At 38.2% G+C, this 15,000-nt stretch overlaps 1 protein-coding gene across 1 annotated transcript in view; it reads right to left on the bottom strand.

Annotated features, from left to right (window-relative positions):
• Positions 1–4,808, bottom strand: part of tmem200cb (transmembrane protein 200C, genome duplicate b) — a 7,124-nt gene extending 2,316 nt beyond the window's left edge. Inside the window, exon 1 of the mRNA XM_077240473.1 lies at positions 4,676–4,808. The gene's annotated coding sequence lies outside the window, so the exon portion shown is untranslated. The remainder of the gene's footprint in view (positions 1–4,675) is intronic.
• Between the last annotated feature and the right edge of the window lie 10,192 nt (positions 4,809–15,000).

A 15,000-nucleotide genomic window follows, 5' to 3' on the forward strand; every position in this document is an offset into this window, starting at 1 on the left:
CTTTGGGATGCGTTTTCATGATAATCGAATGTACCCAGTTTTAACGTTAGTTTAAGTTTAACCACAGATTAGCTTATAACGCTAGTGTATGGAGCATCGAATAAGTGCGAATAAAAATCGCTAGTTAATACCACTAACAAGGCTCAAAAGAAATACTTTATAAAGACAGTACACTTCGCGTATACAAGCAGGAGCCATCTTTGGAAAACAGTCTCGACCAGTCGAAGTACGAACGCCGTGCTACGTGCGGGTCGATAGTCACAGTTCAGCTCACGTAGCATGGCATTCGTAGTTCGACTGGTCGAGACTGTTTTCCAAAGATGGCTCCTGCTTGTATACGCGAAGTGTACTGTCTTTATAAAGTATCTTCTTATTAAACTGTCTGTACACTTACAAAGTTCTCAATCCTTCGGTTTGCAGGTAGAGACCCTCATTATGCTAGTGTGTTAGTGCAGGGCTATTTTGAGCCTTGTTAGCGGTATTAACTAGCGATCTTTATTTTTACTTATTCCATGACCCATACACTAGCGTTATAAGCTAATCTGTGGTAAAACTAAAGCTAATTGTGCTTAAACTCCTTTCTAAGTGCACGCATAGAACAACACCTAAAACATGGTGGCGTTGCCAAGGAAGCACTTTCACTGGATCTAAACAAATCAATCTAACCATAGATGTGACCAGTAGCATTGGCTTTCTTAATCTATTTAAAATAATTTTGTAAGGGTTCTATGACATTAGTATATTTTGTACCAAAATATATTTTTTGGTAAATAACAAGGCATTTCCAGGTAGATTTTTTGGTCCCACTCCGCCCCTGTTCTCAAACTTTTGCCAAGATAGTTTTTGATTATGATACTGTCACAAAAGTGGGAGAAATGAGGGAGGCAATAAGGAAATAGGAGGCAATATTATTTACCAAAATATCATTTACAACTGATACCTAAATGTGAAAAGAACATCACTAAAGAAAACATTCCACTGGGAACATCAACGTAAATAAAGAAAAAGCTATGCAATTAACGCAAACACAAAATACACACTCCAAAAACACAGGCCTGCAAACATAAATTCCCAAACTAAACTAATACATGAAGCAAACAAATAATAAACAAATACAGCAGCAAACCTAAATAACAAAAGGCGAGAGGGTAACCGAAGAGTGTGAAGTCAGAGAAGCATCAGCTTTTATAATCCTCAGGTGTTTCACATTATAATTACCTCTGTGCCTAGAGGCACGTCACAATACTTTATTATTACTTATGATTTTTTATTATCACATGCAGTTATTCACTTCTGTTTGTCATATTCAGATTATTCCAGTCAATGTACATCAATGACGGCACGTATGACAAGCACTCAACATCTAAAGTTACAGATTTAACAGCCTGATCTCTTCAGATTTCTCTGTTTCTCTCCAATGTCCCGGCTGATAGCATTACCAGTGTCCATAAATACATCCCATTTCATTAAACATCCTCTGTAAATTCACAGATTTCACATGCGCCCCTTCACGAACCCGATTATACATTCCAATCAGATAATCAATTACAGAATCAGCAGCTGACTTTGCTTAATTGCACTGATTAATGTTTAATTCACCTTTTCCAGTTGGTTTCCAATTTGCCTAATCCCTCAGAATTATGTGTGGCGTACAGTGATGTTTGTATGAATAATTCATGCCGGGAAAAGTCTTCAGCAAAACCGTCCTGACAGACGGCCGGTGGAAATGTCAGAGTCTGCGAGTGACAGACGTGAGTCAGACCCCCTTCAGAGAACGTCAATGAGGGCCGGGGGGGTCGTGACACTTCACAGACGCTTTCAACTTTCAAATCTACACACTGACAGCTTAACTGAAGCACAATGACAAGCCTTGAGGGAAATGAAACCAGGGCTACATTATAAAAATGCAAAATTCATGTTAAATATCATTTCTAGAGACCAAACTTGAGGCGGGACTCTTTTATTGCGAGGCAGGAAAAAAATGCTCAAGCAACTGCATAGCAACACAATGGCAACCACCTAGAGCATCCCAGCAACTAAATACAGTAGCAAAACTTAAAACACTTAAGCAACTGTATAGCGACGCCCTGGTATCCCAGCAAACATATATCAACACTAAGCAACCACATAGCAACACCCTGGTAACCGCATAGAAAATCCCAGCAACCATATACAGTAGAAAGAAACACTCAAAAAAAAAACGTAGGAATTACATTTTAATGCTCTAGCAACCACTGAGAAACCCCCCCCCCCCGAAACCAAATAGACAAGCAACACACTCAGAAAACCTTAGCAACTGAAACGCGCTGGAAACCACCCAGAACCATACAGCAACACTAAAAACACTTTAGCAACCACATAGCAACGCCCTGGTAACCATCCAGAACATCCCAGAAACCATATACAGAAGCAATACTCAAAATACTTTAGCAACTGCATAGCAACACCATAACAATCCTAGCACCCATATAGTCAAGTCACCTTCATTTATAAAGCGCTTTTAACAATATATATTGTTTCAAAGCAGCTTTACAGTGATAATGGTAAAATTAAAGTAACAGAGATTGTTTTGGCTTTACAGCAGCTCTAGAATAAAGTAAGTATACAGTGTCTACAATAGTAACACTCAGTAAGTACACTTTTTATAACAAGATAGCAACGCACTGGCAACCACCCAGAACATCCCAGCAACACTCAAACAGTTAAGCAACTACATGGCAACGCCCTGGCAATCACCCAAAACATCACAGCAACACTCAAACAGTTTAGCAACCACATAACAACGCCCTGGCAACCCACCCAGAACATCCAAACAACAATCAAACACTTTAGCAAAGACCTGGCAATCACCCAGAACATCCCAGAAACCATATAAGCAATTCTTATAATATCTTAGCAACTGCATAGCAACACCACAGCAACCACCATAACAATCAGAGCACCCATATACAGTAGTAACACTAACACTCAGTCAGTACACTTTAGCAACAACATAGCAATGCATTGGCAACCACCCAGAACATCTCAGCAACACTCAAACACTTAAGCAACCGTATAGCAACGCCCTGGCAACCCACCCAGAACATCCCAGCAACCATACAGCAACACTTAAACACTTCAGCAACAGCATAGCAACGCCCTGGCAACCCACCCAGAACATCCTTGCAACCATACAGCAACACTTGAATACTTCAGCAACAACATAGCAATGCCCTGGCAACCACCCAGAACATCCCAGCAACCATACAGCAACCCTCAAACACTTTAGCAAACACATAGCAACGCCCTGGCAACCACCCAGAACATCCCAGTAACCATACAGCAACCCTCAAACACTTTGGCAACCACATAGCAACGCCCTGGCAACCACCCAGAACATCCCAGCAACACTCAAACACTTTAGCAACCACGTAGCGACGCCCTGGCAACCACCCAGAACATCCCAGCAACCATATACAGAGGCAACACTCAGAAAAGCCTATTATTAACACCTTTACAGTGTGCCTAAAAGCACTCAGAAAAATATAGCAACCACGCAGGACATCTTAGAACACTCAGTGTTTTACATAGACAAGCACCACATGAATCACAAACTCTCTGCCGGTGAATGTAACAAACTCGCACTCCAGTGGACACTTACTTTAGATATTTAGCGGATATCTGTGCATTTTACACCTATTGATCCTGGACTTGGGGAAAACAAACGCAGTGCTTGTCTTAAAATACAGAAAAGGTTGGATATATATAGCCTACTGCTTGTAAAGCCTGTGACTGGCAGTGGAACTGTCTCTTCTGGTTGAGCTCATCTCTGTGTTTATAGGTGGCACAACAACAATACACACACACACTCCCACACACTCGACTCCATGCGGCTTTAATGCCAGCGCCAAACAAACCAAACAATCCTCAGCTCACACACTTCAACACATTCTACATGTACAGATATAGTTTACACAACCTTGTTCTTCATCTCCTAAAACCTGATGGTTTCAGGTATTCAAATAATGATTGAATTTAGATTTTTGGCTCAGGTTTTCTTAGAAAAATAAAATAAAGATTATTAACAGAATAACATTTGACTGATGATCTCTTAATTTGCAGATTTAAAAAAAAATTTGCATATGGCAAGCTCATTTATCTAAGCATCAAAAATATACCTGTTAATCTCGTGTAAACTCACTACTTTAAGGTCACCTTGAGAGATTTCCGTTTCATTTTCCGTTTGTTTTTTTTTTGTTTTTTTTGTTAAACCAACGTCAGTAAATTTAATAAAGATGTAGATCTTTTGTACTGTTAATGGTATGAAATGTATATATTAAGGTCTGAACTGATATTGTACTAATAATATAGCCTACTAAATTTCCTTTACAGAGTGTGTTAATAATTTGCAGTGATCGGACTGAGTAAATCAACTTGAAAAGCAACATGTCCAAAACAATCAAATATATCAATAAAACGTGCGTCCAAATAATCGAGTTCACAATGAAATGTCAATAAAACATCACAGTCGGCGTTAAAATGACAGTCACTTTATACATTAGGCGTTAAACTGACGTTTGTTTTCCATTGTTTTCCACGCAAAAGCTTTTAACGCGATTATTCCGCCAGAAGAATGATGATTTAACAAGTGTTTAACTGAAGTCAAAGACATGCATGTGTGTGTGAATGTTCTCACCGACACTGTTAGTCCATCACTCTGGATCTCCGTCATCTTCAGCAATGATTGTCATCCTGATGATGCAGAAACAGGGATATGAGGAGAGCTTTGACTGAAGCTCCTGTTCATCGTGTGGCTCCACCCATCATCATCAGCTCCACACACTCGACCTGAGCATCACAGGTCTCGGATCAGACTCGCACACTGCACACTGCACACTGTAGTGCACTCTTAGAGACACGTGACATGCATCTGTCATGCTTATCGTCTCAGAAAATGATATACAATATTTCAAAATGTGGAAGCATGCAATCATGTTTTAGCAAATCTTATACAAATACAATAAAAAGTCATATGACAGTCATATTTATGAAAAAGTCAGAATTATGATATAAAAAAGGTAAATATTATGCAATACTAAGACACAATTTTGACCTTTTAATGGCATAATTATCATATAAAAAGTTGAAAATGCACATTTCATCAAAATTATGACATACAAAGTCAGAATTATGACAAAGTCGAAATTACGATATATATCAGGCATATTTATTAGATGAAAAGACGAAATTATGACACTAAGGCATATTTATGATAGGAAAGGTTCAAATTATGAAATACTAAGCATATTTATTAGATGAAAAATCTAAATGACGACATACTAAGGCATATTTATACGATGAAAAGACATACTAAGGCACATTTATGAAATGTAAAGTCAAAATTATGACACAATACTGAAAAACCTAAAATATGACATTAAGGCATATTTATGAGATGAAGAGTCCAAATTATGACACAAAGGCATATTTATGAGACGAATAGTCCAAATGATGACATATTAAATGTATTTTAAATGCAGCTTTTTGAATGTATTAAAAACAGAGGTGTATGTATGTGTGTGTGGCCAGTGACCCCCGACTGAAGCTGTTGCACAAGCATTTTTACGGCTTTAACAGCTGATTTCTTAGTTCTTCAGAGAACTATGACACGGACACAAAGGCCAAGGACACTGCAGCTGAACTAAGTCACTTCACCTATTAATAGAGGAAAAATAACAAGCCCAAAGATGGACAAACATGTTCTTCAAGCGCATGTTTAGCCTACATAGAAAAAGAATGGAAAAGTAGCGCAGTGGAATTGACAAATATTATACATGGTTATACACGATCAGCTACATGTACGCACATATCCTGTGATAGTAGCCTACTTTGCATCGAAAATATAAACGAACAATAATTTTTAAACATTATTTTGCAATGTTTACTGACAAATTTTAACCGTCGTTTGATCAGCTCTGCCGGTTACAGTAGCCTATACGGATTGATCGGGTTTGTGTCGGATACTCCTTGTCTATGGAACAGAATATATTCCAGGCAAAAATGTAATCATTACATAGGAACGATGATCCAGTGTTTGCTAAGATGCAGTTACAAGAAATTCGTTTTATGTGTGATCCATTCCACATTCGTTTTACACGCTGGCTGTAGTAGGCTACGATCAGTAAAGTCCCCATGAAATCAAAATTGAAGTTTTTTGGCTTATAGTATGAGTCTAACTGTTATCTATAAGCTTGTGTGTTCCAAAATGACAAAATTCGCATTTAGAATAAATAAGAGTTAAAAACTTAAAGTCTCTCACTTTTGCCAAAATGGATCAATGATTTTGATGACATCGCTCTGCACTTCAGTTTCTCATCAGATTTTCTGTCCAATCAAATGCTCTCTAGAATCTGAAGCTCCGCCCCCATATTATAAACTGCGACTGTAATCAGTCACTTCTTCACACATTTACTATTATATATGATGAACGGGACCTAGTGCACTATATAGGGGATAGGGAACGAATCAGACAGTGTAAATATGCTTTTGATTGAGCTGAATGAAGTCTGTTTTCAGGAACCGCCGCGGCTCTGGTCTAGAGACACGACACACAGAGCGGATCATATGATTGAGTCCCTGCAGAACAAAAAAAGTATCGGATCATTTGAATTCGAATGCTGTATTTTAAAGCAAAATGGAAGAAATTAGGAGGAGAAACGGTTAGAGATTAGGAAGCTGCGGTTTTATCGTGTTCAACAGCTCTGGCCAAGCTGTGATATAAACTAAACGCCATTGGCTATTTAAATATATGTCCCGCCCTGTTTCTGTTGAAATTACGTCAACACATTAAATAATGCTGTGTGCTTCACTGGACCTTTAAGTGATTTTATGTAGATTTGAAATAGATTTGAAACAAGAAATTTCTGACCTGCCACACCAGAAAAAAAGTTATGGCTATATGCACATGATTAAAAAGATTTTTTTCCCCTTGTTTATTCGAACGTTAAGGGAACATTCCATTTAGCAAACATTTTTGGAATGTTACTTTTGAATGTTCTCTGAACGTTCTGAAACAAGTAACATTTAAAAAACGTCCAAATGAAACACGCATGTAAATGATACAAATAATGTTTTTGTGCTCACATTTAGAGAACATTCTTAAAGAGCAGATAACCTTGAACAGACATTATATTAATGTTACTGGAAGAACTTTAGCTCATCACTTTGAGAAAACACTGTCATTTGACAATGCTGCTTTATATTGATTCAGGAAATAAAACTGACAGAGTCCAGACTTTCCAATGTTCGTATGAGTTCTGCTGAATACAGTCAGCTCTTCAGTTCATGAAAACCAGGCCTGCTGCTTTTAAAATACACACCGACATAACTTTTACAATGACAACTAAGCTGAGAGAAAGACAGTATGTGATCATAATGAAAGTCTGGGGCTAAAATCTCATTCTTCCCTGCTTTATAGAATGTGAAAAAACATGGCGAATGTACGTCCGGATTACATTCATACTATAGAATCTTTCTTTTATAGCGCTCGCAAAGTACAAGAACATATTGAAAAATATATAGTAAGTACATATGTCTCTGCTGGACGTCCCTCTTCTCATTTCAGGTTTCTTCTTTCCGCTCAGTGGACGTGTCTCTGCTCATTAGCATAATCATATCCGGTGTCTCTGTGACCTTCATCTACTGCTGCTGCCAAAACAATTAATAATGCTGTAACGAGCCAAGAGAAGGAAGAGGAAAACTCAACAATCCCTGAAAACAAACAAGCCTTAGTCCTTTTAATCGAAGAGAACGTAAAAATGCTATAGAAAAAAGTGTTAATGAAAATCCAGCTTTTAATGTTGTTTATATGTCTATGTGGTGTTTTTAATCTGCTTTAAGACAAACCATGTGTAAATTCATAAGTCGACAGCATTGCTGAGTATTTTCTCCTTAAAACTGCAGTGAACCAAAGACAGTCTCAAAAACACGCTTTGAAATCGCTGGTGTTTCTGACGTCACAAACCACAAACTAAAATTTTGAGTTAAGTCAACTTGAAATGTGAAGTTGTATTAAATAACCTGAGTATTTGAGTTCTCAACAAGCTCAATCAGGGAAGTTATTCTATCTGTCACATTTTTTATTTGTTTGTGTTCAGCGACTCTTAGTTTGAAGATTATTTTGTTTTCCTTTAACTGTTTAGTTACTGTTTTCTTGGTTTCTATGGCTATGTTTACACGGAAACGATCTGAAGAGAAAACGCAAAAGTGGCGTTGCGTTATCACTTTTTATTCTGCGTTTAGACGAGCGTTATCGGGGGGAAATCCGTGTGCATATGATGACGCAAAAGTGTGTGAAATTCGATGTGGTATGCAGTCCAGGCGGCTAGGTGGCAATGTGAAGCACTGCGACACAACAACACCAATATCTGAGAATATTTTGTACAACTGCTGAAAAGACTCTTGTATGTTTATCAGAGCTGCTATGGCAACTTAGAGGTCCGACGTATGGAAATAATCCGACATGTTGGGGTTATTTTCCTGTAATGGCGCATGCCTGTGACGTAAACACGTACGCGACGAGAGCCACAGTGAGCAGATTTGCGTTTTTACTGTTTAGATGGGTACGCGACAGTGGATCGTTTTTAAGATTTCCACTCTGGAGGGTGGTTTCACTTTTTTGCGTTTTTAAGCCTCCAAAACGCCGTCGCCGTGTAAACAAAAGGCACATCCGATAAAATATTTATACGTTTTCACCCAGAATCGTTCTCGTGTAAACAGGTCTATGTATATTCTCATTTGCTCCCTTGGTAATTGATTCTGATTATATTCACCTGTTTCTTGTTCAGTTCTCATTATCTTGTGAATGGTTCTCTCTTAGTTCGGTGTGGTCTGCAAAAATATCCCCTGCTCTTCATCTTCTCTGACTTGTTGTGACACTAATGTTATTCTAGCTAATTGCAACAATATTTTTTTATAGTGTACCTCAACTCTGTATTTTAAATACATACTACCTAGCCAACAGCGAAATGTTTTCAGAACATTCTGGCAAAGTTATGAACAAATGTTAAAGATCTGTGTGATTTCAGGACACTACAAGAATCTCTGCGGTTTCCTCTCAGACTCCAGGAAAGTCGAGACTCTGGTGAAAATGAGGTCTGGGATTCCAGCAGCGCTCCCACGCGTCCCCCACATGACATTTTGCAAATGCTTTTAGCGGATACGAGAGCTCCACACCTGTTCCTCCTAATTAAGTTCACATATTGAAGCAGGCGGAGAAGTTAGATTTCATTATTCTTCAGTATCTGGGGCGATGTAGGATCAGCTGGTGAACTTGTACCACGTTATGAAAGGTTCTGTGTACTTTATCAGCTCAGACTCTGAGGCCAGACTTGAATAATTGAACTGCTTCTGTATAAAACAGATTCTCCTTTAAGAATGACTTTCTTCCTCAGTATTTTGGTCTTGTTTTCCAGCACAAATATCTTCAAATAAAGAGTCATTTACCAGAGAAGCAAAATGACTGAAGATATTTAGAACTGTTTTCTGTTTATGCTTAAGAAAAGAACACATATCTGCCAATGGCGTCAGAAAATAAACTTAATTCAAAGGGAAAAAAGATAATTTTTTCTGACCCTATTACTAAAACAATCTCTAATTTGATACTTTTTTCCCCAGAAAACAAGACTTAACATCTTAATATCCTATCATGCAAAATTCACTTTAACATGGTGTTTGAATATAAATGTGTGTTGGCAGTGTGTGTACATAACCACCCTAATGATGAAAATCCATTTTGGGGCAGTCATGGCCTAATGGTAGCAGAGTTGGACTGGTGACCCAAAGGTTGCTGGTTCAATTCCAGTACCGGCAGGAATATGACTGAGGTGTCCTTGAGCAAGGCACCTAACCCCCAATCGCTCCCCGGGCGTCACTCAAGGCTGCCCGCTGCTCCGGGTTTGTGTATCCACGTTTGCAGTGTGTGTGTGTTCACTACTCATTACTCTGCTCCTAATGTGTGTGCACTTACTTGGATGGGTTAAATGCAGAGGTCAAATTCCAAGTATGGGTTACCATACTTGGCCATCACGTGTCACTTTCACTTTCACTTTCACTCACTCCTTTTTTTAAATTCCCCATAAATCATAAACAGTGTCTCAAGATGAGAAATCTGTGTTCCCTTTCGAGTCGGTCTCTATGGGGTGTGTCCCCTCCTTCCCCAAATACTGAAGTCTAATTGCACCGCGCCTGTAAACTTCACTGGCCAATGGCGTTTGAGCGCGAGCAAAGGGAGCTATATAGCCATTGCCTCAGAATCTTTCTCCTTCAAGGAAGCAAAGCATCGTATTAAATCAAACTATATAGCGGATGGCTACGCCCCTAACTTGTGCGCTCAAACTCCATTGGCCAGTAAAGTTTAGTAAGTAAGTAACATTTATTTAGTGCTGTACATAGCTCAATAGCCACAAAATAATAAAATAAATCCAATTACGAATCAGTAATTTAAACTAAAACGACATAAAACATTTTTTTTTACTTGCATGATGCAATTAGGCTTCAGGGTTCACCAGAAATTATTTCTATACATTGTAACATCACAATGTAAGTGTGATGGTGACGTTATCCGCTGTTAGCTTAGCTTCCCCATGGTCTGTTTTTGCGGTAGCTCTGTATATTTATATGGCATCACTCATGTCAAAGAGTAATAAACTGGGGAAGTGGATTTGCTTATTGTAGAGTGAAGGAAAGTTATCATGAGCATTGTAATGTTTGAAGCGGAGGTCATAACAAATGTCAGTTGAATGGAAAGGTTTTAAAACGAGTGGTTCATTCATAATTCTGTAAGATCTTACCTTCATGCTGTGTAAATAAACCATAAGACGGAACATAACGAGAACAGCGCTGAAAAGGGGCGTGGCTACATAACGTCTGTAAAACAGATAATTCCGGTCCTTGATTCTGATTGGTTGAGTCGCGTTTGAAGCTGGTACGTTACTCTACAATATGGAAGCTTATTTCCGCCACAGAATGGAAAATAAAAAAGGTAATTGCGACTTTTTATCTCACAATTCTGACTTTATGTCTCAGAATTGCGAGATATAAAGTCAGAATTGCGTGAAATAAAGTCACAATTGCGTGTTATAGCGTCAGAATTGCGAGATATAAAGTCAGAATTGCATGATATAAAGTCGCGATTGCGTGTTATAAAGTCAGAATTGCGAGGTATAAAGTCAGAATTGCGTAATATAAAGTCGCAATTGCGTGTTATAAAGTCAGAATTGCGAGATACAAAGTCAGAATTGCGTGTTATAAAGTCGCAATTGCGTGTTATAAAGTCAGAATTGTGAGATATAAAGTCGAAATTGCGTGTTATAAAGTCAGAATTGCGTGATATAAAGTCGCAATTGCGTGTTATAAAGTCAGAATTATGAGATATAAAGTCGCAATTGCGTGTTATAAAGTCAGAATTGCGTAATATAAAGTCGCAATTGCGTGTTATAAAGTCGCAATTTCTTGTTCTAAAGTCAGAATTGCGTGATATAAAGTCGCAATTGCGTGTTATAAAGTCGCAATTACTTGTTATAAAGTCAGAATTGCGTGATATAAAGTCGCAATTGCGTGTTATAAAGTCAGAACTGTGAGATATAAAGTTGCAATTGCGTGTTATAAAGTCAGAATTGCGTGATATAAAGTCGCAATTGCGTGTTATAAAGTCAGAACTGTGAGATATAAAGTTGCAATTGCGTGTTATAAAGTCAGAATTGCGTGATATAAAGTCGCAATTGCGTGTTATAAATTCAGAATTGTGAGATATAAAGCCGAAATTGCGTGTTATAAAGTCAGAATTGCGTGATATAAAGTCGCAATTGCGTGTTATAAAGTCAGAATTGTGAGATATAAAGTCGCAATTGCGTGTTATAAAGTCAGAATTGCGTGATATAAAGTCCCAATTGCGTGTTATAAAGTCGCAATTGCGTGTTATAAAGTCGCAATTGCGTGTTATAAAGTCAGGATTGCGTGATATAAAGTTGCAATTGCGTGTTATAAAGTCAGGATTGCGTGATATAAAGTTGCAATTGCGTGTTATAAAGTCAGGATTGCGTGATATAAAGATGCAATTGCGTGATATAAAGTTGCAATTGCGTGTTATAAAGTTGCAATTGCGTGTTATAAAGTCAGAATTGTGAGATATAAAGTCGCAATTGCGTGTTATAAACAGTGTTGGGAGTAACACGTTACAAAACTAATGCATTACAGTAACATATTACTTTTTGCTGTAACGCGTAAGGCATTACTAGTCAATTTTCAGTAATATTTTACTCGGTAAATGTTCAGTAAGGCTTGTGTTACAACAGACTTTTAGTTTTAATTGTAAAACAAAAAAAACAAAAAAAAAAACAGCTAAATTACCTGTTTGTGGTCAGTCAATAGCCGCGTGTGGTGTCCAAGTCTGTAAATAAAGACTAAATGGCAGCAGTCTGATATATTTGTATAGCGATTTATTTTTTACAGGAGTGCAGTGAGGTGTGATTTCGGCCTCTGTGCTCACGCTGGCCAGAGGAAAAGCGGCTAATGGTGAAGATGGCATGAAGAAGACTATACATTCGCGAGATGGACGTATGCGCATTAGGCTACTCGTTCTTTCTTTTCTTTCTAAACAGTTAGGCTATGTTTATGTGGTATTTTTCATGTTTTCATCACGCAATCATGTTTTTGATGCGGTGGTGACGCGTTCATGTAAGGGCGGCGGCGCTGCCGATAAAGCACCTAAAAGCTGTCACAAAGAACCGGCAAAAGCAATGATTATGAATATGTCAAATATAGCAAGGAGACATTTTAATTGTTTAGGCCTATTAATAAAGTCGAGATGAAGTTGACGATGCTGACTCGCGATCTTCGCAGTAGGCTAGTGAATGCAGAGAGAAATGCACATTTCATTTCATAAGCAGAGAGCAGTCTGTTTACAATTAGACATATCAATATAGATATATTTTTCAGGTCCGTGAATAGGCTACTTTATACGCTGAGTTTCGGTTCATTTATGAGACGCGCTCCAGTTCACGCGCTTAAATCCAGGGCAATTGGTTGATGAAACATTGATTAAAATTAAGATACAATTAATACAAAACGAAATTCATTTTAAAGAAAGGCTTTGTGTGTGTTAGGTGTCTGTGAAAGTTTTAAAGCAGTATTGTAGTGCCGCTTCAGAGCGCTCGCGTCCGTAACGGAGAACTGTCACGTCTGTAACATTGTTTTTTCCTCATAAATGAGAACACGAAAAATAAAATAAAATGAATATTTTATGTTCTGTGGAGAGCCAACCCTTCTTCATCCGATTTGCGCAGTGTAATTCACAGAATTACACACACACAAAAAATCGTTGCCTCCTAAAAGTTAAAGATTTTTTTTGTCACTCATGACTGTCTATTTCCCTAATATTAAATATAGAACGCATGTGTAGACTGATATTTTTCTAATGTCTGGACTCCTTTCAGGGAGGAGCCTATGGATAAAAGACGTTTCAATATTGGCATTAAATGCATTTTCTGAGAATTTATATTTCAAGTTTTGACTGCAAATGTCACGTCCAAAACGCTGGAATTCCCAAATTTTAAATAATTTATCCTCAACTAATTTTGTGGTGTAGGTCTACGTATTTTATAATGTTAAGTTAACTTCAAATAATACTAATAGTAATTTAAAGATGTGGTAGCATTGGATCTCTGGACGGGAAGGATAACGCTGGGAGTTGGAAGGGATGTGTCGCGATTCTGCAGGTTCGTGGATCTGAGTGTCGCGATTTCGGTTTCATATCGCATATCGTTACAGCCCTAGTCATTTTAGAATGTTAAGTTCTACTTTTGTATAGTTATTTTGGTGCAAATAACTCAAAAGTAATACAGGAGTAATGTAACGCATTACAATTCTGAGACAGTAATATTGTAAGGTAATGAATTACTTTTAAATAACAGTAACAAGTAATATATAATGTATTACAGTTTGGAAGTAACTTGCACAACACTGGTTATAAAGTCAGAATTGTGAGATATAAAGTCGAAATTGCGTGTTATAAAGTCGCAATTGTGAGAAATAAAGTCAGAATTGCGAGATGTAAACTCGCAATTATGAGAAAAAAACTCAGAATTGTGAGATAAAAAGTCGCAATTATTATGATTTATTTATTTATTTAGTGGCGGAAACAAGCTTCCATACTACAACCAATCTGCCGAAAGTGAGAAATAAACGCAAGGTCAGTCTGGAAATGGACCCATACGGTTTCTTCTGTTTTGTTGTTGCTGGAATACCTGAGCTATAAAGGCTCCGCCCTCTTCTGGAATGGAGGGCGGGGAGAAGCAGCTCATTTGCATTTAAAGACACACACACCATAAAAAATTCTGGGTTGTTTGGATCACAAATGCATTTTAAAAATGTAACCCAAAATGTAAGGGTTTGTCTATATTTGACCCAAAATTGGGTTAAAACAACTAGTGAATGTGAAAGTGTTTTTGCGTCCACCCAAAAAGGGCAATTTTGCACATGCTATAATAAATGACCTACAGGGTATTTTGAGCTGAAACTTCACAGACACATTCCGGGGACATATGAGACTTGCATTAAATCTTGTTAAAAGGGACGTAATAGGTCCCCTTTAAGTAATTTCCTTCCATCACTGAAATCGGCTGTGATATTCCCATCGGTCACGATCTGAACAGTATCTGGCAAATCTCAACGCATCGTCTCCATCCAGAGCCTGCGGTTCCGTGGAGAAGCATCAATTAAACAGATTTAAATAGAGTTCAGTCGCTCTTAATTATTTACCTGTTCTGCATCTGCGTGAAGGCTGCATCAGGGGCAGTCATGGCCTAATGGTAGCAGAGTTGGACTGGTGACTCAAAGGTTGCTGGTTCGATTCCAGTACTGGCAGGAATATGACTGAGGTGTCTTTGAGCAAGGCACCTAACCCCCAATCGCTCCCCGGGCGCCACTCAAGTCTGCTCGCTGCTCCGGGTGTGTGTATCCACG

The sequence above is a fragment of the Siphateles boraxobius genome, unplaced genomic scaffold, assembly GCF_051911475.1.
Source record: "Siphateles boraxobius isolate OS27281-9 unplaced genomic scaffold, OSU_SipBor_1 232, whole genome shotgun sequence".
NCBI classification, from domain to species: Eukaryota; Metazoa; Chordata; class Actinopteri; order Cypriniformes; family Leuciscidae; genus Siphateles; species Siphateles boraxobius.